Below are 26,461 nucleotides of genomic sequence, written 5' to 3'. Positions count from 1 at the left end.
TTTTATTTTCTCAGTAGCCTTTGTTACCATGGCACTCCTTATTTTAATGCTTAGTCTTGTCTGTCTCTCATTATAAGTTATTATTACATGCAACATACAAAGCATCACATTAGGCATTTTATGTATGTTGACCTCATTTTATTTGCACAATGCCCCTCCGAAATAGAGATTCTTCCCCTCTTGTATTGATAAGGAAACAGACTCAAGGAGGCTGAGTAACTCATCCGAGAGTGCCCATCTATGCTGAAGGAAGATTTACAACCCAGGTCTATCATCTGAGGTCCATTCTTTCTCACCAGATGACACAGACCCTTTGCAGTGAGACAGGCACCCCCCATCCCCCAGGGACCCTAGCCAGAGTCCAACTGTCACATCCATTCCTCATTTTGCATTTAAATGGTTGTTTCTTCAAGGTATACCTACTGAGACTCCAACTCTGAAAAAGAGAGGAAATCTCACATCAGGATAAATCAATATTTTTGGGGGGGTAGATTAAATTATAAGTAAAAAAACAGAAACTGTGTCATGAGCATGGTATTTAAGGTAGGGGCCTAGAGCATATACAATGGAAAAATCAAGGATTACAGAAATGCCGTTGTTACTGAGGGGCACAAATATATGTATTACAAACTTCTCATTTTTCCCAGAGACATATAAGAACTAATTCGAAGAAAACTATGCAAACATCCCTGCTTCATTCCTCAATTACAGAATTTATCACATGATACAGTAATATATCTGTTGGTACATTTTTGTATCTTTCCCTAGACTGTGAGCCTCTTGGATTCTGAGAACACAGCTCATTCATCTTTGAATCCCCTGTGCTTTGCACAGTTTGGGGCACATAATGGAATCTTAATAAATTTTTGCTGAATTAGTTAATAAAGTGAATGAATGAATGCATTATGATAAAAGACCTAGAAGGAAATGAAAAAGGAAACTCTACTAAGAAGCAATGCAAATATTTTAACGAAACTTTTCTCTTTTCTCCTGGCTTCAAATACAAAGAGTAACACCTTAAGTAACACTACTGCAATTACAATGGGATTGGAAAATGATTATTGCACATCACAATAACTAATGTCCCAATTTAGAGCCATGGCGATTGGTTCAATATTGAAACAAGTTATGTGAAATCTAGTAGCTTATTGGTTAAATGTTGGTTTAATTTAAATGTAAACCTTAGTCCATGCATGACATTTCCCCTTGCATTTGTATGTGTCTCAGTACTATATTTTACTATAAATTCTTGAAATCAGAGACCATGGCTTATTCCTACAACTAAAAGTAATGATTTGAAGGCACTGGGCTATCATACAGCATTATTCAAAACTAATAGCTAGACTTACTGTCTCTCCCAGGGTGTAGACTTTTACCACAACAAAGTCAGTTGTGATTACTAGGTCAAGCACATATCAGGGCAGGAACAAAAGGGACAGGCTCCCAGTCACATAGCTTCAGAAAGATCATGTCAGACATACCACAAGACAATCTAATGGGCCATATACAAGAAAACAATTGTCACTATTACTTATAATATAATAATGATATTAATTAGTATTAACTAAGATTTGCTGTGTGTCAGAACTGGGACTAGTGTTTTTATATACTTCAGCTCACTTAGTCCCCACCACACAAAATTCATTATGTACAACTATTATTATCCCTCATTTACTGAATGAGCAAATTAAGGTATGGAGACACTGAGCAAATTACCTAGGGTCATCCTAAGTGTTGAACCAGGAAATGAGCAGATCTCTATGGGCTCAAGGGGTCTACAGATCTATGAGTTTAGCATTATTTTGATCGCTTTACTTTATTGGAGTTTGGCTTTTGTTTTTTGTCTCCTTTTAATTTGATTTGTTTATTTTCATTTTATCAGGGTGTTCTTTAGACTTATATAAATAGTCTTCAAGTAAAGAATCTGTGTCATTTTCAGAAAGCCTGTGTGGACTTTTGTAGGAGTTGGGAGAGTTGATTTCTTGATTACCCTGCACTGTTCTATCACTTACAGTAATAATTACAGAAGTAAAAGTGTAATAAAATGGGAGGTTTTAACCCATATTTTATGAGTCACAAATGGGCTCTAAAAGGCTGCCATTTTATTATTTCCTTTAGAGATACTTAATAGGTAATGTCAGTAGTAAAGTTTAGTGCCCATCCACACTTAATATTCCATGTCTCCAGAATTACCCATCCTCCTTAAAGGAAGAACAATCAAAAGAGGTTTGGGTGTCTGTGTGTGTGTGTGCGCGTGCATATGTGTGTGTGTACGTGTGTACATGCGCACGCATATGCATCTAAATTCATATCATCTAGGTTAATAACTCAAATGTAAAGGAGCAGGAATCAAAGGGCTACCATCAACCATATAGATTAGGCAATGAGAAAAATGTAGGAAAAGAACCAGAATGAGAATATTATCCAGAAAATTAAAATTGTATGTGGCTATACAGATAGCATATACCACCTGGAAGAAATGGCCTTAAATTGTAGACACAGCATGAAACAGCCATTGCAGAGTAGGTTAGTTTCACATTAACTCATATTATCTGACCTCTTTTGACACAGTTCAACTCCTAAAAATTTTTCATTCCTCTCTAATAAACTAAACATCTCTTCTCCTTGGTTCAACTAGTTGCCCAATTACTACCCTTGCTGGAAGCTGCTACTTCTTTTCCGCCTCTGCCCAGCTACCTGCCTTCTTCGTATTTTCTGGGAAACAAGTGTATATCTTTGTATCTAGGCATCATTGGAAGTAGTGTGTCACCTCATAATTCAACTTGGCTACAAAGCCTATTCATCCCCTTTCCCAACACCCCCAACCCAAGGTTGTAGATCCATCTGGCCACTCTCAGAGTCTCCCCACCTGGAGTGAACCCACACAGTTGTTGTTGCTCAAGAGTTTACCAGAAGACTCTAGCATTTCTGAAGATCTGGGAAATATAGGTTATAAGTCAGTGTATATAACACCGATTCTTTGAAATTTGTGGAGACTTACTTTTTAATCAGTTCATGATCATTTTTGTGGGTGTTCCATGTGTGCTTAAGAAGAACATGTATTTGGGGCACCTGTGCGGCTTAGCTGGTTAAGTGTCTGATTTTGGCTCAAGTCATGATCTCATAATTCAGGAGATTGAGCCACACATTAGCCTCTGTGCTGACAGCTCGGAGCCTGGAGCCTGCTTCAGATTCTGAGTCTCCCTCTCTCTCTGTGTCCTTCCCCTACTCATGCTCTGTCTCTCTCCCTCTCAAAAAATGAATAAACATTTTTAAAAAATTTTAAGGAGAATGTGTATTCTTTAAGCATTGGTACAGATTTCTATCAGATCAAACTTGTTTATTGTATTATTCAAATTTCTATAATTTATTAAAATTTTTGTTGAATATGACAATAATCCAGAATGTAATAAATTTTTCACTATTCCCAGAAGTCTTCCTCTGGTTCTGTCAATTGTTGCTTTATATGTTTAAGATGTTTTGTTAGAGGCATATGAGTTTAGAGTTGCTAATCTTCCTGGTAACGTCAGTATTTTATCATTATTTAGTGACTCTATATAATATATATATTACTTTCTGACTTAAAAGCTATTTTGCCTGATAATATGTCTGTGTCACTTTTGTTTAGGTTAACACTTGCTTGGTATGTTTGTTTCCATCCTTTAAGCCATTCTATGCTTTTATACTTTAGATGTAAACTGGAATATTTTTAACTTAACCTAATCCTTCCTGTCTTTAGTATGTTTAAACTATTTTTCTTTATTCTATTATTGATACAGTTGGGCTTTCTATCTTTTTTTATTTCTATTTGTCTCTCCTTTAACGCTTCTTGACTCTGGGGTGTATTTATTTCATTTGTTCATGTTTGTTTGTGTGTTATTTTGTACTGAACCTATCTTGTCTATTGCTCCAAAGTCTCTTGTACTACTGTCTCTTATCTCAGCTTCTGCTGCAGTGACTATTTCCATGTGGATTCCAGGAGCTTCACATAGGTACAACCCAACAGCACATTGCCTCAGTCCTGTGGCATATGCTTCTCATTTCCTGCCTTATAGCTTCTGGGGGAGCCACACATGCAGACATAAACTAGACAGGGAGAACAGGAAAGAAGCACCAACGGAGAAATGCTTTCCATTTGTTTGTTTGTTTGAAAGACAGCCATAAAATGCACTTCTTAAAATCTCTGGGCTGTATACCTAATGTGAGATTAAGCAATCAATTGACTGGACCAATGAAAAAGAAGAAGGGAGGAAGAAATTTAAATTAGAAGATCCTGACTTCTTACCATTCAGAAGCCCCTGGCAATGGGCAGATGTTAGCAAGTCATGAGCCTCCATAGCTTTATAAAATAGGGACAATTAGGGCACCTGGGTGGCTCAGTCGGTTAGGCATCCAACTCTTGAGTTCAGCTCAGGTCATGATCTCACAGTTCATGAGATCAAGCCCCGTCTCAGGCTCTGCCCTGCCACAAGAAGCTTGCTTGAGATTCTCTCTCTCTTCACTCTCTTTGTCCCTACTGACTTGCATGTGCTTCTGCTGTCTCTTAAAATAAATAAATAAACTTAAAAAAAAAAAACAAGGACAACAATGTTTATCTCACAAGATTCTCAAAAGAATTAAATATGTAATACAGATAACCCTCTTTAAAGTGTATCTCTAATTTTAAGTGTTATTTTATTCTGAAAGAGTGTTATTTAGCATTGGCATATGCTTGGGGAGATAAGTAATTTCTATGATTTCTGAAGGTCATTCTAATGCTGGGCAAAAGCAAAATATTTCTTATATGCTATCAACAGTAGATTTGCCATTGGAATTATTCCATTTCCTCCTCAATTTATTTCTACCCTGTAATGTGTGACCTGAACAGATTACTCAAAGGCTCTCAGCCTCAGTTTCCTTTTCTCCACTTTCAAATGGTACCAACACCTACCTTGTATAATTTTTGAGGAAATGAAGACTAGCAGCCTTTACTGCTACTGCTACATACAACTGTATGACAACTGTATGCTATATGACAATAAAGATTATTGAGTCAAGGCATGTTCAGATCAGCCTTGAATGCTTCCTTAAAGAAGGTTTTAGGAAACACTTGAATTATAACCAGAAAGGGCTTTGGATTTGGATTGGCCTGTCCCCCCCTGGATACCTCTTTTACCCCCCACTTTGGCAAAAAAGCTGTAAACAAGTGTAAGCGCTGCTGGAAGAAATTCACTACTGAATTCCTTCTGAAGAAACTCCCAGCAATGAGGTACAGACTCTGAAATCCCCATAGTTGGGCTCTGAGGAACAGCACACACGTGAGTAATTGCTGAGACTTAAGTATTGAGCCACTGTGGGAGAGTATAATTTATAATTAGTGCCAGTAGGACTAGACACCTATCTGTCTGCTCCAAAGGCATGAAACGCACACGATTTACCTCCCATCCCAGCATTTCATCAAGAAAGAGCAGGAGACACCTCTGTGCTGAAAAAGCACCGCAGAACTAATCCCCATTGACCCCTGTCCAAGTTTTGAGTTGATGCAAAATTTCCATTTTTCTAGTTTTATCTGTTTTTTTTATGGATAGGATATGTTTTCTAGATCTTTGTACTGCTCATATTAATGTAGTCTCTAAACACAAGTCAAAATTCATTCTCTGATCCCAAAAGAATCTATAACTACTTTAAAGAATTTCTCTCCACCAATTCTTTTTTCAAGGGAATCGAGCTGACAGGCCTGAGTTATTTCAGACAGTTTAGATATGAAATTTTATGCACACATTTGTTTTTATATATACTCACAGGTGTTCAGACATAGCTTTCATTTCCTTCAAAATTTAGAAGGAATAAAAACACGAGCCTAGAGTAAATCATACAAGATCTACTATCTGTCTGGCACATCCTTTGTTCAGACATGTCTCCTTCCCATGTTTCTTTCGTAGCCTGGTCTATTTTATTCCATTTGAAGAGACCAGTGTAAGTCTGCTCAGTTTCTGCTCACTAAGGACCTTGTACGTCTGTGTAACCTGGGAAAGAGATCTGAAAACCCCGCATTCATTCAGGACCTCAGAAGCACCAGACCCTAATAAACTCCACAGAGAGAGGCACCGAGAATGAGGAAACAGACCAATATTTTACTCCCACTTCTATGAGGAAGACCGCCAAGGAAACTTGTTTACACATAAGTCAATATATCCAGATATTCTTTATGCTTTCTAGGTAGGCTTAATAAGGGATTACAAGATGAAAGAAAGATTGCAGCAAATTATTTACCAAGAAAACAGCGCTTGGCTTGAAAGTGAACGTACAACTCCGGTGGTGCCACATCGTCTCTTCAGCAACTACATTGCACAGATCAATCATATTCCTTTATAAATTTAATTTTTAAATGGGGCAATAAATTTACATGGTATAAAAATATCACCACGTTTAACGTTGCCTATTTGTCTTGACATTTTTATTATTCCAAACATAAAGCAGTTTATATGTAAATTGCCATATGCTCTTACGTTAAACTGATAGAATCTTGTCCGTAAAGGACTCATCATTTTGCTGTAAATATGTGTAAAAACACATTGCACAAACAGTTCCGAGAAAAAGGAAAAAAGTGTCACACAAAAGTAGCAAACGAACTTTGTGCCTAACCCAACTGGGTCATGGAAAATATTTTGTGTTTCTCTTTAATTATGCTCTAACAATGACCACGTTCTCTGTTTTAAATGAAGGCCATTAGGTAATGAACATTATTCTTCATCATTAACACGTAGAGATTAAATGTGCTAAGTGGGTTGGGCAGAGTGCATCTTCCACCATGCAACCGCCCCAGCTTCTGAGACATATAGGATTCCATACGCTCAGAGTTAAGGCACAAAACAGAGATCTGAGGGTTAAAGAAAATTTTCTGTATGATGAAATAATTTAACTCAAATTGATTCCCCCTCAAAACTGTCCTAATAAAATTTTTTTCATAAACAAAGACTGTTTCATAGAAAAATCCATGAGAGCCATATTTTAAGTCACATTTAATCATCTATTTATTATATACTTTATGCCATTATTCAGCACGCTAAACTAGTATTTAAATAAATTGCATAGGGTAATAGGACAAATTGCATAACATTATATTTTTATATATTGAAGAGGTCCACGGGAGAGTGGCTATTTAGGATGAGGTGGGAGGATGAAGTAAGCAATGGTATTTGAAGAAACAATTACAGGATCCCAGGAGTGGGCTGCTTCCAAGATCATTTATTCATTCATTCATTAAATGTTGACTAGCATCTCCTCTAAGTACCCAGCACTCTTCTAGAAATTGGCAATAAGGAGGTTGCTATAGACTGAATGTCTGTGTCCCTTCAAAATTCATATATTGAAACCTAATCACCAATATGGTGGCATTAGGAGGTGGGGCCTTTGGGAAGTGATTAGGTCTTAGGGGCAGAGCCCTCATGACTGGATTTGTGTCCTTATAAAAAAGACCTCAGAAAGCCCCTCGCACCCCTTCTGCCATGTGAGGATACAGCGAGAAAATGGCCATCAGCGAACCAGGAAACAAATCCTCACCAGACACTCAATCTGCTAGCATCTTAGTCTGGGACTTCCCAGCCTCTAGATCTATGAGAAATACATTTCTCTTGTTTAAAAGCCACCCAGTCTGTGGTATTTTTGTTTTAGCAGCCCAAATGGACTAAGACAGAGGTGAACAAGAACCAACAATGTTCCTTACATTTTGGCATTAAAGTTTAGTTTTGGCTGGAAAGAAAGTAAATAACCAAATTACCAAATAGTTATATAATGTCCTGAGTGCTGAGTGCTATGAAGAAAAGAGAACAAAGGAATAGTATACTTTTAATTGGAGTCCCTCATTATCTCATTTAGAGTCTTTAAAATATTATTCTGCCTACCATGGAAAGAATAAACTGCACTAAGACAATTATGGAAGCAGGGTGACTAGTTAGAATGTTATCATCTTAGACAAGGCAAGAAATAAGGACAATGTGAATTTCAGTGCTAGTGATGAACGCAGTAAGCAGGGGTCATATGTGGAATCTATTTTGACAAAAGAGTCAACAGGATTTGCTAATGGATTGGATGTGGAGTGTAAGAAAAAGAGATGCCTCACAGATGATTTCAAGATTTGGAGATTGAGAAATACAGAGTGCAAGAGAAACCATTTACAGAAATGAGGGACACAAAGTAAAAAAAAATAAATAAATTAACTTTAAAAAAACAAAAAAAGTTAAAAATAAAAATTTTTAAAAATATAGGACACTGATGGAAGAATGGGTGTGAAGGGGAGAAAAATCAAGAGTTTTATTGGCCATGTTAAATTTCAGAAGCCTACTAAACAACAGGGTCAAGCTATTGAGCAAGTAGTTAAAAATGCAAGTCTGAGATTCAGAGAAAAGTTCAAGCTGGAGAAACAAATGTTGGCATCATCAGTATATAGATGATACTAAAGCCTCAGGAATGTATGTATCATCTAGGAAATAAAAATTCAAAGAAAGGAAAAGGCCAGAGACCAAGCTCTGGAGCAGTCCAGTTTGTGGACATCAGGAAAAGAAGAATGATCTGGGAAAGGAATCTATAATGGATAGCCCACAAAAAATAGGGGGTGTCCTACCCCGCCTTTGTTCGGGGCTCTCAGCACGGATCTGCTGCATTGGTAAAGTCTGTGAGCCCGAGCTTAGGCCCGGCCAGCCTAAGCCCGTAATAAAACTGCCCTTTGCTTTTGCATGCGTGAAAAAAAAAAATAGGGGGTGGAGGGGAATCTAAGAGGGTGTAGACAAATGCAGACAGTATCTCCAGAAGGCAGAAACTGATAGGGTGAAATTCTGCTGATCTAGTAAATGAGCACTGAGAATCATCCAGTGAGTTTGGCAAGGGGCAGTCCTTGGTACAACTATACTTCAATAAAATACAAACACAAATAGTAATAGTAATAGTAATAGTAAAACTGTTCTTAAGAAACCTCAATAAAAGTATTAGAAGACAAAGTTGAAGTAACATTTAAAAACCTAAGACAAAAATCAAGGTGGTAGATAATGGGACAAAAGAAATAAATTTTTTTAAAAATTGAGAGATTAGGCTAAGAGGCCCCATAGCCAAACAATGAAGTTCTGAAGATAAAACATAAAGACAATGAAGAGAAAAAAATTATCAAAGAAATAATTAAAGGGCATTTCCCAGAACTGAAAAAACAGGGACCTTCAGATAGGAAGGATCAACAAGAATCCAGCACAGTTGACGTGCCTGGGTGGCTATGTCAGTTAAGCATCTGACTGCAGCTCAGGTCATGATCTCATAGTTCATGAGTTCAAGCCCTGTCCCGGGCTCTGTGCTGACAGCTCAGAGCCTGGAGCCTGCTTCGGATTCTGTGTCTCCTCTCTCTGCCCCTTCCCTGCTCATGCTCTGTCTCTCTCTCTCAAAAATAAACATTTAAAATAATAATTAAAAATTTAAAAAAATAAGAATCTAGCACAGTAAATAAAAAAGGCCTTCACATCATTAAATTCAAGAACACCTGAGAAATGAGCAGATTCTAAAAGTTTCCAGAAAGAAGACCATTTATATATGAATAAACAAGCATCAAAATGTATTGGACTTCTCAATAGCAAAGTTAGCAACCAAAAGAAATGTAGGAATCGTTTTAAATTTCTAAGGCACAATTATTTCCAACCTCATATACTATACCCACTCAAATTATCCAGCAAGAGAGTAGGAGAAAAATATTTTCAGCCATACAGCTTCTTAAATCATTTATTTCCCATGTACCCTTTCCCTTAAATTACTGATATACTCTCCACAAAATTAGAGAGAGTAAATCAGGAAAGAAGAGATGGAGTCCAGGAATCAGAGCATCAAACACAGGAGAAATGAAAAATAATTTCCGGCAGACAATAAGAGGAGAACCCATGGAGTGATAACATTCCATCAGGTGAGAGAATTCCCAGATTAAAGCAGGTGGGTGAAGGACTGCAGGAGGGATGTCATAGGTGAGGCAAGGAGAAGGACTTCCCTCGGATAGACCACTGGATACATATGATCACTTTAAATTTTTTTATTATGTTTTTAATTTATTTTTGAGAGACAGAGAGAGACAGCGAGCAGGAGAGGGTCAGAGAGAGAGGGAGACACAGAATTTGAAGCAGGCTTCAGGCTCTGAGCTAGCTGTCAGGACAGTGCCCGACGCGGGGCTGGAACCCACTAACCGAACCATGAGATCATGACCTGAGCCGAAGCTGGATGCTTAACCGACTGAGCCACCCAGGCACCCCATATGATCACTTTAAAGGGTGTTGGTAGGATTAGGAAGATTCATGAAGATAACACAGAAAAATTAGCAAGAGAAAAATTGGCAATTATGAATACCAAGATAATAACTTCAGTTGGAAAAGAAATGTATCCACAGTACACTATTTTGCCCAGCAGTAAAAAAAAAAAAAAAAAAAAAAAAAAACCATGTATACTGTCAGAACAAGGTAAACACTAGAGTTTTTAAATGAAAAATTATGATTTAACGATACTGAAGGAGGGAAGATAACTATATTGGCATGACGGAAGAGAGAATGAAGAGAAATATATCTTCATCTACCACAGTAGCAAGTCAATAGATGTTTCCAAAATTGATAAATCAATTTAAAGTTGATTAACTCAATTTGAATAAATAGCAATATAAGCATATTATCCAGAAATACAGAGTTAAAAACCACAAAAAATAATTGAAAAGCTTCATGGTAGTAGTCCCTGGGGAGCAGGACTAAGGAGTAGGGAAGACCGTGATAGAGGGCTATAATATCTATGGTAAGCCTTCACTAAAAGCCTTGACATTTTAAATTGTGTGTGTATTATTTTGATAAAAATACAAAATACTTCTTTAGAATTAATTTTCCTTTCCAACCATTCCATTCCCCTCTCCTTTCTTTTTCTTAAGTTCTAAATGCCCGTAAACACATACCATTAGAATGGACAGTGCAAGGCAGAGAGGCAACTCTTAGTTTGGTTATTTCAGTAGCATATGCCAAGTGTTTGTCGAGCTGGAGTGGGAATTATGTGCTCTCTTTAGATTGATGTCATATATGAGATACTTTTTAAATTCATATCTTCATTTTCAAGAGATGGCATTAGGTAACATGAAAGTTTCTACATTCCAAGCTAAGTTTTCACATAAGCAGTATCCAAAATATAGTAATGGCTTTGATTCTAAAACTAGGTCTGCATCACATTTAATCATTCGCTTGAAAAACAAAAAACAGAAAACAGAAAAAACACAAAAATCATGACTATTTTCACAAAAGTAATAATGTCATAAACACAAAATTCACCAACACCTACTTACAGAATTCCATGGAAGGTTATGAATCAATACAATCAAAAAGAGAGGCCTTTGTTCGCTTCATAGGGAGCAGGAAGAGGAGAGTTCACCAATATCATGAAATGATATAAAGAATAAAGCAGTAGATCCATTGTCTGGAATATCATTTCCTTAAATTTGAAAATATAAAATCCTTCTGAGTTTTACAGTTAATCAAAATAACCTACATTCAGATGCTACAAAAGACTCGCCAAATCTTCCCACAAAGAAAAAACATCCATCTTTACCCTTTATCCTCCCAAGATCTTATGAGATTTCTGTTTTGTTTTGTTTTGTTTTTTTGTTTTGGATGGCTAAATAGCATTGAAAATTGATAATAAAGTAAGCCAGCCTAATATACAGTCTCAAAGTTAACTGACATTACACCAAACAGATGATCAACCATCAAAATTACTACAGCGGTGTTTATTTTCTAGATCATATTTTGTAGTCTTTGAAATGTCAAATATGCATTCCCACTGAGAGGCAAATGTGGATATACATATGCAAGGATGTCATCAACATGGAGAAGATTGAAATCAAATTTACAAGGATTCATTATAGAACTAATCCTTCCTAAAATTCTGATCAAACAAGGGACTGACAGGTTGCTCGAATCTGGGGGATTCGTGTTATTGATTACTGACATAGGGAGTAGGGCTCCTGACTGTCTGAATGAATGGGATTTCAGATTTGAAGGTCTATGGCCTGGTAAAGGACATTCACTTAGGCTGTGCTTTCTAGAAATAGTCTCTTACAATCTATTAACAGACTGAGAACTGTCACCTGAAGAGCTGTATTCCTTTTTATCACATTAAAGAGCAAAAGGCCACAAACATGCTTATTAGTGAGCCTGAAAGTTTTTAAAAAATACATAGGCCTTTCAGAATAATGATGGGAAATGTTAATACCAGAATTCTATGCCAAACATTTAAGTTTGCCTTTGCTTTCTGGCTTAGCCAACCTCCCACCCACCCTACCACAAACACACACACTTTAAAAAGTATCTATAAATGTGTTTAGCCATGACACGGAGTATTGACTCTAGCAACCACCATCTTGTCTTGATCCCAGTCACAAAACTCCACGGCACTAATGGGGAATAATGGCTCTCCTCCAGACTCTTTGTGCCTCTCTTTCCACCTCTGTCTAGAGACAATAGCATAGGTTTCCCTCTTGGAAGGGGTCACAGTTTATGTGCAGAAACAATAGCCAAACAGACCATTGCAGATAATGGTTCAGTGATAGAAAAGAGGAAAGCATGAGGGAGGAGCAGAGAGAGGAAAGGTGCCCACTGGTTCCATTTGAGGCAGCATTGAAGCTTGGCCTTGAAGGTTAGAGGAGGGATGGCATCATCAGAAACTAAAATTAACATTCCAGTCCAAGGAACAGCATCTGAAAACAGTGTTTTCAGAAACTATAAATGGGTCCCATGTAACTGAGACCAGAATGCACTGGTAGAGAATGTAAGAGATGAGGCTGAAAAGACAAGTTTTAGGAATAAATTACAAGGTGTCTAGTATGCTGAGTGAAGATGCTTGAGCTTTTTTCTTGTAGGCAGTAAGGAAACCATTTAAAATTTTTAAGTAAGAGAATACAGTCCTACAAGTTTCAAAATTAATCTGCTTCTTCACGTTGTAACACAAATTCACCTAAGACCCTGAAATGGCTCTTATCTCCATTTTGGAGTTGAAAAGAGGATTCATTCACCAGCACAGATTCCCATAGTGCTTTAGGTCAAGTGCCTATTAAAGGAGAGAATCCATCTCCTCTGTGTTTTATACCCCTTCTAATTCTGCTTAGCCCCAAGCAAGGGGGCCTTAAGTGCATGTTAAATCTATTCCTAAAATTTCCCAAAGTAATCTGCAGCTTCGAGTTTTCCACAAATAATATTCACCAAAGAAAAGTTTCAGATGCTTCTCATTTTTATTCTATATATTGCTTTGTTTTTCAGAATCAATGTCTCCCTATACAAATTTTCAATATTTGGATTTTTTTTTCTTTGCTCTTTCACCGAAACGAGTGTATGGTTAGTGTCCTGACTGTGCCCCCATTCTTTTGCATTCCACCTCAGAAGCCAAACACCTGACTCTGGGTCACCTTTTCAACTTAAGTGAAGATCATTTTCTTGCATTCCTATGAAAAGAGATCCTTCTAAAATGATTAGTAAGTGCTCAATAAATTTTGACTTCTGAACTTGTAAGCATCACCTGCTAATTTCTAAGCAGACTAGAGAAGCAGCAAGGCCACATTCCGAGGACAGACCTAACCAGAGAACACAAAAACAATCCACACTAGAATTAGCCCTAGCCGAACTGCAGTGCGGGATGGTTCTTTGAAGAGCCTAGCTGCACAGTGCCAGATGGTTCAGAAATCTCTCCAAGAGAATCCCTGGCTAAAAGTTGCTACTGGGGCTCAGGAGAGGCCAGTCCAAGCCTGGAAGTCACTGGCCTCAGTTGCATGGCCTCAGTATGTCACAGTTATAGGCTGGGCTTCTTACATTGAAGAAGAAGCAATGGGAGCAATGGGCCTACCACTTGCCCTGCACTGGAACCCCCCATGCATCCCCTCTGAATCAGTCAATACGTGTTAACAATGACCCCAGGCATCACGTTGACGGAGGTGCTCTTTGGGTACCTTTAACACCTCCAGACATGGCCACATAATTACTCAATCAAAATATTGGTGTTTTAAAATTTTCCTTTATAATTTTTAATATTTAAGGTTATTTTCCAGCTTAATTATAGAGAATTAAACCACTTTCTAAAGTGCTGTCATATGTTTATCCCATCCATACAACATACATGTTATATAAACATTGTCCCCATTCTAGAGATGAGGAATATGAGTATCTGAGAAGGGAAGTGACTTGTCCATCACGCAGCTTGTCAGCAGTAGAGCCAGAGCCACATCCCAGATTTTTCTGTTCCCTTGGCCAAAGCTCTTTCCCCTGTGCCACACTAACTCTTGGGGCTTGCTGTGACAAGTGTAATCAGTGAGAAAATTAGAGAGGATTAGAGATTTTTCTCCTGGAGATTCAGGTGTGTGATCAAGTCTTGATAGGAGGGATGGAGAGGGAGAGAGACAGAGAAGAAAAGGAGGGAGGGAGAGAAAGAGAAGAGGAATGGAGGGAAGGGGGGCAGACTTAACTTGTTGATTTCTACCTCTCCAAGTGGGCCTTTCAATACATTGGCACAAAACTTATGTTTCATAATTAGAAATATGTCTAGCTTCAGTCAAAGGAGCTGAATTGACAAATGTGTTAAGGATTCATCTCTTGATTTTAGAAAGATTTTTGTTAAACTTGTCTCTGCCACCGACCACTGCTATCATATGTGATCTGATGGTCATCAATGACACAGAAGCAGGAAATTCCTGAGGCATTAGGAAACTCCATGCCAGGAGTCTGCTGAAGGCCTTGAGTGTTGTGTCCTGATTGGGGCAGGGTGTGGGGTGGGGGGCGTTTAAGATGGTAAGAGAAGCATTAAAGTTACCATCCCCTACCAATTTCCTTCACTATAGAATCTCATTTTGTTTTCCTATATCCTTGGCTATGAAAAAGTCACTATTTTTCTCTCTTTCTTCGGAACCCATGTCTTCTTCTGATGTTGTACTCAGAATTGTTGTTTTAGAGACTGCCTGACTTGGGAAATATTTTATTGGAATACAATAAGAAAGACAATCCCTAAGTGTTTCTTACATAATAGCGCTTTTAAGGACCAATCCTGGAAACATCAAATTGTGTAAATTGTAGGCCCATTGATTACTGAAGTATAATAATTAAATTACATAGAAATTTCCTTAATGGTAGGGTTGAAAGGAACAAAATAACTGGCAATTGGTCTCAACCAGAGTAAATAATGTCCTTCTTTTTATTTACATTTGGCTTTCCTATAAACTGCCTACTGGGTTGTGTGGAACTAAGAGGCTAGCAAAAAACTGAATCCCCATCCATCAGTATTAATCTCACACTTTACTGTGGCTCCATCCATTTATCTTTCCGACACAAATTAGAAATTCAAGAGTTTTAACAAATGAGCCTGCAAATGTAAACTTATTAGGCCATATATTTTTACTACACACTGTGCAGTGCCCTCCGCAAAGCTGTCCCTTCAGAGAGCATTTTCCTATTTTGTGTTATTGATGGCAGCTAACTAATCACATTTTTAATGTTGTCTTTGGGGAGGGCTGTTTGAGTGAATGTGCAAGCTAAACTACCCAGAATAAATCTACCTTATTAAATGCTTGAAATTATGTGTCTTTTACGATAAAGAAACTCCCGAGCATTGTTACATTTGCTAACCTTCTTTCTGCAGGAATCAAAAGACTGGGATTAATTAAAATAATACATCAAAACTGGGGTGTTGTACAGAATGTGTCTATGTGTGAGGAAAGGCCAAGAAAAATTGGTTAATTGGTCTCTTCATCCCTGTTCACTCCCCTCCATCTAAATAGCTTTTAAGTGTTGCTTTCTGAACTGGAACTCTAATCACACGAGCTGAGGCTCAGACAATGGCTGGTTCCCATCTCTACCTCCACCAGAGGAAATTCCTTCTGGTTTACATAGCACCTCTCTGATTAACAAAGAACTTCAAAAAACTGGTCCCCTAGACCTAGATGCTCTAAAATATAATGCATAAATATATTGTGGCCCCAGCATTGCAGCTCATCTAAACAAAGATGCACTGATTTAAATGCCTCTGAACGATACCATTTATCAGAAGTACCAGAAGAAAACATCTGCAGGCCAATGTTTCTCTCAAAGCACAGGTCCTCCTTTCCTGTAGCTATGGTGGGCCATCTAATGATGGGGCTGCCTCCGGACAGTGTGCAACCATTTCATTATTCGGAGGTGGTTTAATTACTGGTAGGTCCCTTATTACTGAGCTCAAGTGCTAATCTGAGCCCTAAGTGCATCTGCTTTCCACCTCTTTGCTTTGGAAGTTTTGCACTCTCAGAAGCAAATGCATCCACAGCCACAATTCTGGCTTGTCACATAAATTTCAAGGATAACAAATGATGCTGGAGCTTGAACAGAGGGAATGGAGAGCATCTGGGAACCAGAGCTCTCAATGGTCCAAGTGGTAGGGACTTCGGAATCTGCATCAATGCATGTACTTCTGGACATAAAGAGACTGTAACAGAAATTTACCTAAAAGGAAAAAAACCTTTGCATACGTTGGAGTTGATGAAGCAAGAACTCAATTTTTTGCTAATTATTTTCCTATTACTTGATCGTCCCACTTGAAATATACGGTTTTGTGAAACGCATTTAAGCACAATAAGCATATGCTCTTTGTAGAAATTAAAGTCACCAACATTTCAAGACTGTGTAATAGATGGTCCTAGTGTTCCCTGCAATCATAGTTCTTCTCTATTACTTAGCTTGGAGGGGAAACATAAACCTGATTAGTACTTAACTAGAGTGTAATGGTTGATAAATTGGCCTTAATGTTTCAAAACCAGACAACTATGCTAAGGTTGCCTAGAATTTATTTCTTGACTTCACAGACACACTCATTTTTCTCACTCAGTCACAGGAATCAACAATTTAAGGATGCAATGGCTTTCTTGAAGTATATTTCTTATTTGTCTTGGATTACTTAAAGATTTAGCTGTTCTCTCCAGCAAAGGTGAAATCTCAAGAGAGGTAAGGACTGATGAATTAAAAAAAAATTATGGTTGGCATAATTAGAACTTGGTTTGAAAAATGCAAGGTGTTTATTTAGTCCCTCAGCAAATACTCATTGAGCACCTACTAAGATGTGGGATCTGTGTCAGATGCTAGAAAGGCAAAGTTCATGACTCCTGACATCAAAGAGCTAGTGAAGAAGACAACCATGTAAGAGGCAATAAAACATGGTAAGGGCTGTTACAGAAACATAAACCAAGAGTTTGGGAGCTCAAATAATCACTAAAGAAATGTTCTTGCATATCAAATTAGTATGTATTACAGTGCTTAGAATCTAAATTACACTTGCTTTCATTGCATTCACATGGACAAAAGAAAATTCATTTTGCTGTTAATGTTAATAGAAACAACATTCACATTTTAGTGCTACCCTGTTACCTTCGTTGTGAAACAGGCAAAACTCCCCACTGCAGTAGAGCTTCTAAAAAAGTTGGATTTACACAGAAGTAAATAGAGGTTCATTTCAATATTTCAAACAGTACATACTAAGGGATGTTTAAACTTAAAGAGCATCTGGCAATTAATCCTTTATTTAAGCAAAGAACCCTTTTGCAATTTGAACATTCCCCATGTTTATTTGCAATATAAGCCTGGAGTTTCATATATTAGGTTTGAATCACAAAAATCTTAGTGATAGGTCCCCAGGCCACATATTTCATTATCTTCTTAGGCCATGACACTGCCTTGTCTGCAATGAATAGAACAAAAGGCATTGTAAGCACTAATCCCTTTTGCCCTCAAGATAAGGTCCAAACTCTTTAACCTTTCAGGGATCTGGTTCCCCTTAATCCTCCAGCCTCGGCCTCCGGTTGACTGACACAAAACAGTGGGACTTCTAACAGTGTCGCTTCCTGAGTGACTGCACGGAACAGAAACACTTCCTCCCTACCACTGTCTCTCCAGTCTTGTTAGATGTATGGTGTGAGCCATAAATCAGCAAACCACCTTTCTTAAGCTCTTGGGTGTAGGAGGTGTTTGTTACAGTGGCGTAGCCTAGTCTCAGCCGTCAGCCCTTGGGTGGCCCTGGTACAGTGTGGCCTGGAGCATGGCTTTCCACACTTAATCACCCAACTTCCATGTTCACAGTTTTTTACATCCCTGAATACTAGTTTTATTGAAGTTAATTTCATTTTTTCCATCTAAAAATATGGATTTTAAAAGTAAAACTACATATAGTAAAACCTTGGTTTGCGGGCATAATTCATTCCCGAAACATGGCTGCACTCCAAAGCACTTGTATATCAAAACGACTTTCAAGAACCATTGGTTCAGTGTGATCACGTGCTGTCTGGCATCACGTACTACTGGTATTGTGAGACATCGCTCGTTTATCAAGTTAAAATTTGTTAGAAATGTTTGCTCATCTTGCAGAACAGTCACAGAAGAAATTACTCACAATCCAAGGTTTCGCTGCATTACTATTGTAAGTGGAAAATCAGTATCACCTCCAGTAAGTAGAAACTATAAAAACATTAATTCTTAAAATAAGGTATTTATTTATGTACTACAGTAAAATCGGTAATGTACCATGGATCTAACACACTTAGAAATACTAGTAAAGAAAAGAAAGGCCTCAGCCTTGATGTCTAACAAAAGTAGACATCATCTCCACCACTTAACAGTGTATCCTCAGGTAACTTAACTGACCTTTCTGAAGCTCAGACATTTTATCTATTTTATAATATGGAAAAGTGATTACATAAGATTTATTTGAAGATTAAGTGAGAAATGTATTTGAAATTCCCAGCACATATTTTTAAGTGCACAGTTTGATAATTTTTAGTATACTGGCTCATTTTTAATTATCAAAAATATTAGATGTTATTCTTATTATTATCAGTGTCACATAATCACTAGAGTGTGAGCTTCTTAAGGTATTATGCTTTTAAATTTATTTTTAAGTGTTTATCTTTGAAAAGGAGAGACAGACGGAGCTTGAGCGAGGGAGGGGCAGAGAGAGAGGGAGACAGAGAATCAGAAGCAGGTTCCAGGCTCTGAGCTGTCAGCACAGAGCCTGATGCAGGGCTCGAACCAATGAACTGTGAGATAGTGACCTGAGCCAAGGTCGGACAGTTAACTGGCTGAGCCACCCAGGCTCCCTACTTAAGGTATTATGCTTACTCATCTCTGACTCCTCATACCCAGTATTGTCCTTTGGGGGGTGGTGGGGGCGACAATATATTTAGTACTTGTACTATGTTTTCCAGCCTTGTATATAGAGAATCGACCAATCAATTAAATTACTTCTCCTGGTTCAACTGTAAACCGCCTTAACTAAGCTGTGCTTGATTCCTACCTATAAAGCTAATCAAGGATTCTCATCTTCACAAACTGCTCTCACTCTTCAAAATATCCTGGATCTTGTCAATGATTTACTAATTAGTAGCAAAATGATCTCAAGTTTGAAACTTTGATGTGTATAATTATTATAAAAGAAACAGCCAGGTTTTACACTGAGAAACCACAGGCTCCAGGATATTCAAACATTCAGAGTATAAATTACCATTCACCCTTCCTGCAGACAGCCAGAGGCCATTTTGCAGTGGCTAAGCACACAGCATCTAAAATCAGACACTTGGGTTTGAACCTTGAACCCACGATAGATAAGATACAAACCCCTTCTGTCCTTAGTTTCCTCATCTGAAAATGGCCCTATTAATAGGACTCTCATCTTAGAATTGTCAAAAGGGCTAAACAGAAATGCACAGAGCTTACAAGGGCTTAGAACAGGCCATGGCACAGAGCAAGAGCTCCTTAAATGTTAACTGTTATTACCGTCCTTTGCATACATGATTATTGTGATTATAAAACTACACATCTGACAAAGTATAAAGAGTCATACTTTGAATCATGATAAAAATTTCAGGCAACTGAAGGGAGAGACCTTTAGACATCCTACAACTGCTTTTTTTAAATTTTTTTTTCAATTCAGTCATTTTATTAACAATGATAAACTAGATTATGCTGTGGTTTAAAAAACAAAAGAGAAGTGTAACAAAAGTTTCTCTTACTCTTCCAGATGACAGATGATAGGACACTCCAGTGTAGTCATCTCCACATGCTGCCTTCGTTCTCACCTGCCTGAGCTGTAAGGCATCTCCACCTCAACAGGCAAGTCCATGGTCGATGATGGCGGGAAGGATGAGCAGGCTGGGTAGCTGAGCTGTAACTGACACACAGTGCTGTCACTCACAGGCCTTGGCCAAAGCAAACTGCATACCATACCTATCCTCAGGGCAGCAGGTGGAGAAAAGCCGCCCACCCAACTGTCAGAAGGTAAAGGAGAACCAGACACTGAGGAGGAGTCCTAATGCCTGCCACCATTGTGAGTGAGTGTGACAATCACTTGTGCAGTGACCAGGTCTTGAAGTTATAATCTCTAGAAACTCTTAATAGAAATCTATCATTACATTACAAACTCAGTAGAATACTTAACAAAATTCCAGAGCAGATGCTAAAGGTCACAAAAGAAGAGCTCTGCTGGGGTGCCTGGGTGGCTCAGTCGGTTGAGCTTCCAACTTCTGCTCAGGTCATGATCTCACAGTTTGTGGGTTCGAGCCCCATGTCAGGCTCTGAGAATCTGAGCCTACTTCAGATTCTGTGTCTCCCCTCTCTTTGCCCTTCCTCCACTCGCACTCTGTCTGTCTCTCAAAAAAGTAAATAAACATTTAAAAATAATTTTTAAAAAAACCCTGCTAAATCATATTTAACTCACATACAATTTTGTGAGTTATGGTTGCTTCTTTTCCAACCCTAAACTCTGATCTTACTTCATGAAAGGAAAAGGGGGGGGTTCCCTTTCTTTTTTATCCAAAGAACAGCCAAAAAGAAACCTAATTTTCCGATCCAAGGAAATATGGGATTTGGATTTTAGTCAATAATCCTGTGATTTGCATTGGGCAGGAGAAAAACCGACAATAATTACCTTCACGCAGGAAAGAGATGCCCCTATTTTACTGACTCCTTCCAATTTCCCTCCCCTTTCTTGAAAAATAATAACTTTCTTATAATTCTCCTGCTTGCTCAAGCTATCTCCCTAGTTTTTTTTTCTTTCACTGTCAAACTACAAAAGCAGTTATATCCCCTGACTCTTGTTCATTATTCTCTATTTCCTCCTACCATGTAACTTATAAATTTGATCTCCAAATCTGTACCTCCAACCTCAATCATTTGGCTACATGGATGTGACATCATTTAAATATCTTACTCCACAAATCTAGAATCCCACTCAGAATTTCCCCCAAAGCCAGCTCTGTTTCATTATTTTAGTTAATATTCCGCCCAAGTTTGTATTGTCAATGAACTTTGATTTCTTAATTTTTCCTCTCTAAGTTTTATCTGGTCCCAGGCCTACTTAATTCTACTTATGAAATCTTTGCTTTGCATCCTCCTCCCTTCCCAGTCTTTATCCCCATTATACCTAGTAACTCACACCTAGACTACTGAAATCATCTTCTAACTGATCTCTCTTTGTCTAGGATTTTCTATCTCCTGGTTTCAGCATGCCACCTGCACAATCATCCCAAAACCTGACTTTTATTAGGCTCATCTCCAGGAAAGGGGAAGAAGACTCTCCTATAACTTGCCACTGCACACAGTGTAAATGACCATGTCCTTTTCATGGTTGGAATTTTGCACAAGACATGGCTCCCTCCCAAATAAAACCAAAACACTCATTGATTTTAGCAAAGATCATCTAATTTCTCTTTCTCTGCCTTTCCCCATCCATTGTCCTTACCTAGCATATTACCTCCCATCTTCAAATCCCACTAGTCATTTAAAACCTAGAACCAATGCATCCATAAACTCTTCCTGAACCATGGTTGGCTCTGTAAATAGAACATAATTTGCATACATCCAGTAGTCACAAAGCAGCATCCCACAGCATGATACTCAGATGTTTTGTTTAGTCAACATGGTGTTGTGGTTGCTACTGTTCAAATTTTAATACTCTTAGGGACTATGGATTCTCTTTAACTTCCTCCCCACTTGAGTTTGAGAAACGTGGTCTATGCTGTGTCATGCTGGTGGCATCAATTCATAATCTTTGCCTGTGATTTTGTAAAAATATGTGTTATTTTTCCAACTTGTAAGGTCAGAGAAATGTTTTCATACAATTAAACTTTTAAATAGGGCAAGATGAGAAAGCACTTTGTAAACATAATCAGCCAAAGAGTTGTTGGCTGTTCTGTTTCTTTTACCCCAAGTTCTGCCAGCACCACCACCAGGACATGTCTTTGAGCCATTCAAGAACCAACATGGTGTTCTAATTGGGGAAGAAAAATGGTTCCACAAATCTCTTTTTTCTTCTTTTCCCCTTCCCCCACCCACTGATAGCTTTTATTATCGTATTAACTCATAGATTTCTTCAGCCTTCGAGCCTAATTTAAGTTTAATATTCAAATAAAAAAATTCTACTGTAAAAGCACCCATTTGGGAGCTCTTCAAGTCCCATATAAGAGAAGTAGGTGTTAGAGAAAGTAGATCCAATATAAAAAAAAATGAGCAAAAACCATTTCAAAGGAAAAAAATATAGAAATTCAGCAGAGAGGGGAAAAATAATCTCAGTGTTTACAAATACTTAGAAATAAAAGAGGAAAATAAAAGAGGTTTGGAAATAAAGGAGGAAAAATATTTGCAGGAAATATTTTGAGAAAAGAGCAAAAGTAGGACTATAGTAGTGATTGAAAGAGCAAATGAACTAATATTTATTGAGCATCTAATGCCTGCCAGGATTTCACACGCCCTCTACCATAGTGACCGTACAAGGTCCATGTGACGGTTCTTATCCTCAGTGAGGACCCTCTGCAGGATTTACCTGAGGCTACACGACTCAGTAAATAATAGCATCATGACTCAAACCTGGATCTGTCTTACTTGAAGCCTGCGTTCTTGGAACTAGGCTACACAGCTTCCTAGTAAAATAAAATAGAAATAAGTAGGTTTGGTAGATGACAACTGATTCAACAGTTTATATTAACCAATAAAAGCTTTCAACTTTATTCAAAAAGAAGTAGAAGCCACAGAAGAAAAACTCTAACCCTGCCATAAGAAAAGTTAAGATTAAGAAGAATTATTCTAATGTGAAATAAATAAGGAGTGGGTGTCAGGCAAAAAACTGCATAGAGCAACAGTCTGGAGGGTCCTTGGCCTAGGACAGGACTTGGGGATGTCACACACACACAAAGGCAGGAAATTCTAGCAAGACCACACTCGTGAGGGACGAAATTAAAGTTGACATTGTAAAGTGGCTCAGAGTTTTCGGTTGAGGGTTTTGCAATATAGTTGAATATCCATTAAAATGTACGTGCCTTATGTGAAACAGAAATCTCAACCTCTAGAAACTTAACTCAGAAGAATACTACAAAATGCAGGGTGCTGTGAAGAGAGGCACCTGAATGAAGAGAGATGAGATACACATAGCTGTGTTTATATACAAAACACACACACACACACACACACACACACACACACACACCAAAAAGACTGCATTAAAACAAAAAAAATGCATATCCAATAGTTGGGGAAATATTGGGTAAACTATGGGATATTATATAAGCCATTAAAGTGCTAAATGTGATTGCTTAGAAATCTCAGAAAAGTACTCAAAACAGGTTAAAGGCAAATAGAAAAGCATTAATCATTTTGCAACTATAATAATAGCTACTATTTTTGAGCACTTACCATGTGCCAAATTCTGATCCAAAAAGCATCACATGAATTAACTCATTTAAACATAATAATTACTCTTTTCTATGAGGAGTTATTATCATCTCCATTATACAGAAGGGAAATCTGAAGGTAGCAAACAACAGGCTGTGCCTCTGGTCACAGAACTACTGAAAGTCTGGGACAGCTTTCCAACCCATGTGGGTCAGGTTCTAAAGCCCAAACAATTAACAACCACAGTGTTAATGCTGCCTCCATAATTACAAAATCTGCAATGTAATGAAATATATAAAGATTAAGAAATATCACTGAAGAGGAATTAGCACAACTTGTAAGTGGAATGAAAGTAGGCAATGGAGTAGATGTATTAATTTATTTTGTTCCTAATCTGCGTAAGGGCCTCTGTGTCATAATCAGCCAGCTCTCAGGTAATGATTTCTTCTTCCAGTCTTCCTAGAGGGTTAAATTAATCTTGTGGTCCTTTCCAGATTTTTGGCTTAGAGACATTAAAATCTCATAGTTAATATTGATCCTATGTTACTAGCCACATCTGGTTGAAATTTATACATACAGGCTCACAGGAACTTTCATCCACGAAACAAGAAATTATAATGACATAAAAATAGTGAAGTATAAACAAGTAATAGGACTAAAATTATTCCCCCAGCTCTGTCAAAAAAAAGTTAAACTCTTAAATTTATCATGTATGTCTTAAAGTGGTGAGCATTTCATACCATAATTGAATTTCTTTGAACTGAAACGTGATTACATATTGTAAAGGGATTACTGCACATTCAAATTTTCAAGTTAGATTTAATCTCTCAGCATCTTAGGGGGATTATGGTAAAAAGAACCACATTGTTTTCTTTAAGATAGAACTGAATAAAATTATATATAATCAAATATTTCTTCAATTAATCCATGTCATTTGACCTACTAAAAATAAATCTCCAAGAACTACTGGAATAAACGATGTTACATCTAACTTTTGCAAACCAGAAACTTTCACTGCAATGCCACATTTCACTTCAACCCAATTTCAAGACTATAACCCTCCACTTCTCAAAGGTAATGAAACTGTATTCAACTTTAAAATGTTTCAACTTTAGTTAATGCCATCTTCATTATTGCCTGGACATTACATGCCTAAAATATTAGGGACAAACTAATGCAGTAAAGCAATCAGAGGTATTGTTATCAACAAAAGAGACATTTTTTTCATGTGACTCCTGGAAAACAAGTTTTTTTCACTTTATAGACACACTGTATGTATTGCTTTCATAGGCATCAAGAAATCATCAACTTAACGCCTGTAACAATAGTTGAAGCCTCTGCCTAATGAACGCTGAAGCAGACCATACATAATGCACGTACAAATTTTCAAAACACTCATATCACACACCATTTAAAAAGAGTTCATGTGATTGAGTGCTGTAAGCCAAGGAATTTTATCCATTGTTTCTAATACTGTTTCAAATGGAATCATTTGGAATCATTTGAAACCTTGATTAAAAATGTATACTGGCATGTCAGGTAAAGTATTAGGGAATAGAAATGTGGTTTTTAAAACCCATAATACAATTTTTTGTTAGTGGAGGAACAGAAAGTAAGAAACAAAATAACATGTAGGTTTCAAAATAGCAAAGCTTGCCCCAGCACCCACCCTCAATTTTCTCCTATCAGAGGTTATATAAAGAAACAAAACTATCAAATGGAGGAGCATACCGAGGCATCCAGCAGCATTGTAAAAATCAATTTAAGAAGTACAGCTGCAGTTGTCTTTCCTGGGTTTTTAATTATGTGTTTGTTTGCCATGGTGGCCTAATTTAGTCAAGAAGATGAGCCAACATTAAAAGCTGGTAGGAGAGGTAAGTAATCCCCAGGGCGGGCTGCTTGTGCTCAAGAGTTTAAAAGCTACATACGCAGAGGCAGAAGCCAAGGCACCTTTGAGAAGGGGGTCCACAAGACAAACAGTGAAAGGCGAGCAAATCAAATTTTTCACAATTAGTTGAACAACAACTGTGACAGGTTTAGCGCTTAGCATTTTCATTTGTGTGCTCAAATTTGGTTATCTGTCCTCTTTTATGCAAATGCGATGTGACAGGAGAAGCTGGGAGCAGTGGAGCAGGCCAATCACTCACAACAGGGGCGAGGGGCTGCTCAGCTGAGAGGCGGGGATTAAATGGACTGAATGCTGATGGATAAATGACAGGAGCCGAGCTGAAAGCCTCGTGAACTGATTTAAAACTTCTAAGGGAGGACGCCAAGAATATAATTATGCTTTATGCCCCAGCCTAAACTGTCAAAAATAAAAAGATAAAAGAAGAATATAAATTGTACCAAATGAATATTATCAGCATTCATAATTTAACTAAACCCAACATGTTTATCCTACCCTGGAAAATAGATAAGATTGGAAAGCTGTGTTCTTCTACCACAGGCCTTAGGACTGAAACAAAGTTTAAAAAATTTAAAAGCGGAGCACAATGGAAGGAAATCCAAGATGTCGCAGCTCTCTGCTTAAAGGGCTTCTGCCTCCAGCTCAAAGGTGGAGGCCCTCTCTGCAAAGATAGTACAGTCAGGTCAACTTCCACTGTCGCTCGTCAAAGAGGTGGAGGTTCAGGGTGGCGCCCCCTTCATGCCCGGAACCTTGGAGCGCAATCACTAGCACTTAGGAGACTCCGAGTGACATTCCCATGAAGTTGTAGTCTATCTGCATTCTGCCCAGCCAGCACTAACAACAGTCCATGATTCTATGAAGCCAAGAG

General features: G+C 37.9%; 1 long non-coding RNA gene across 1 annotated transcript; it reads right to left on the bottom strand.

Moving 5' to 3' along the window:
* Positions 1–137: 137 nt before the first annotated feature.
* On the bottom strand, positions 138–26,461 carry LOC115290471. Its single transcript, XR_003908119.1, has 4 exons — positions 26,089–26,461; positions 20,036–20,193; positions 1,350–1,492; positions 138–436 (listed from the first exon to the last, which is right to left on the bottom strand). It is a non-coding gene; the product is annotated as an uncharacterized LOC115290471 (long non-coding RNA).

This window comes from Suricata suricatta, chromosome 4 (assembly GCF_006229205.1).
Source record: "Suricata suricatta isolate VVHF042 chromosome 4, meerkat_22Aug2017_6uvM2_HiC, whole genome shotgun sequence".
NCBI lineage: Eukaryota > Metazoa > Chordata > Mammalia > Carnivora > Herpestidae > Suricata > Suricata suricatta.
The sequence above is the reverse complement of the archived record's forward strand: the minus strand, read 5'-3'. Positions and strand labels throughout refer to the sequence as shown.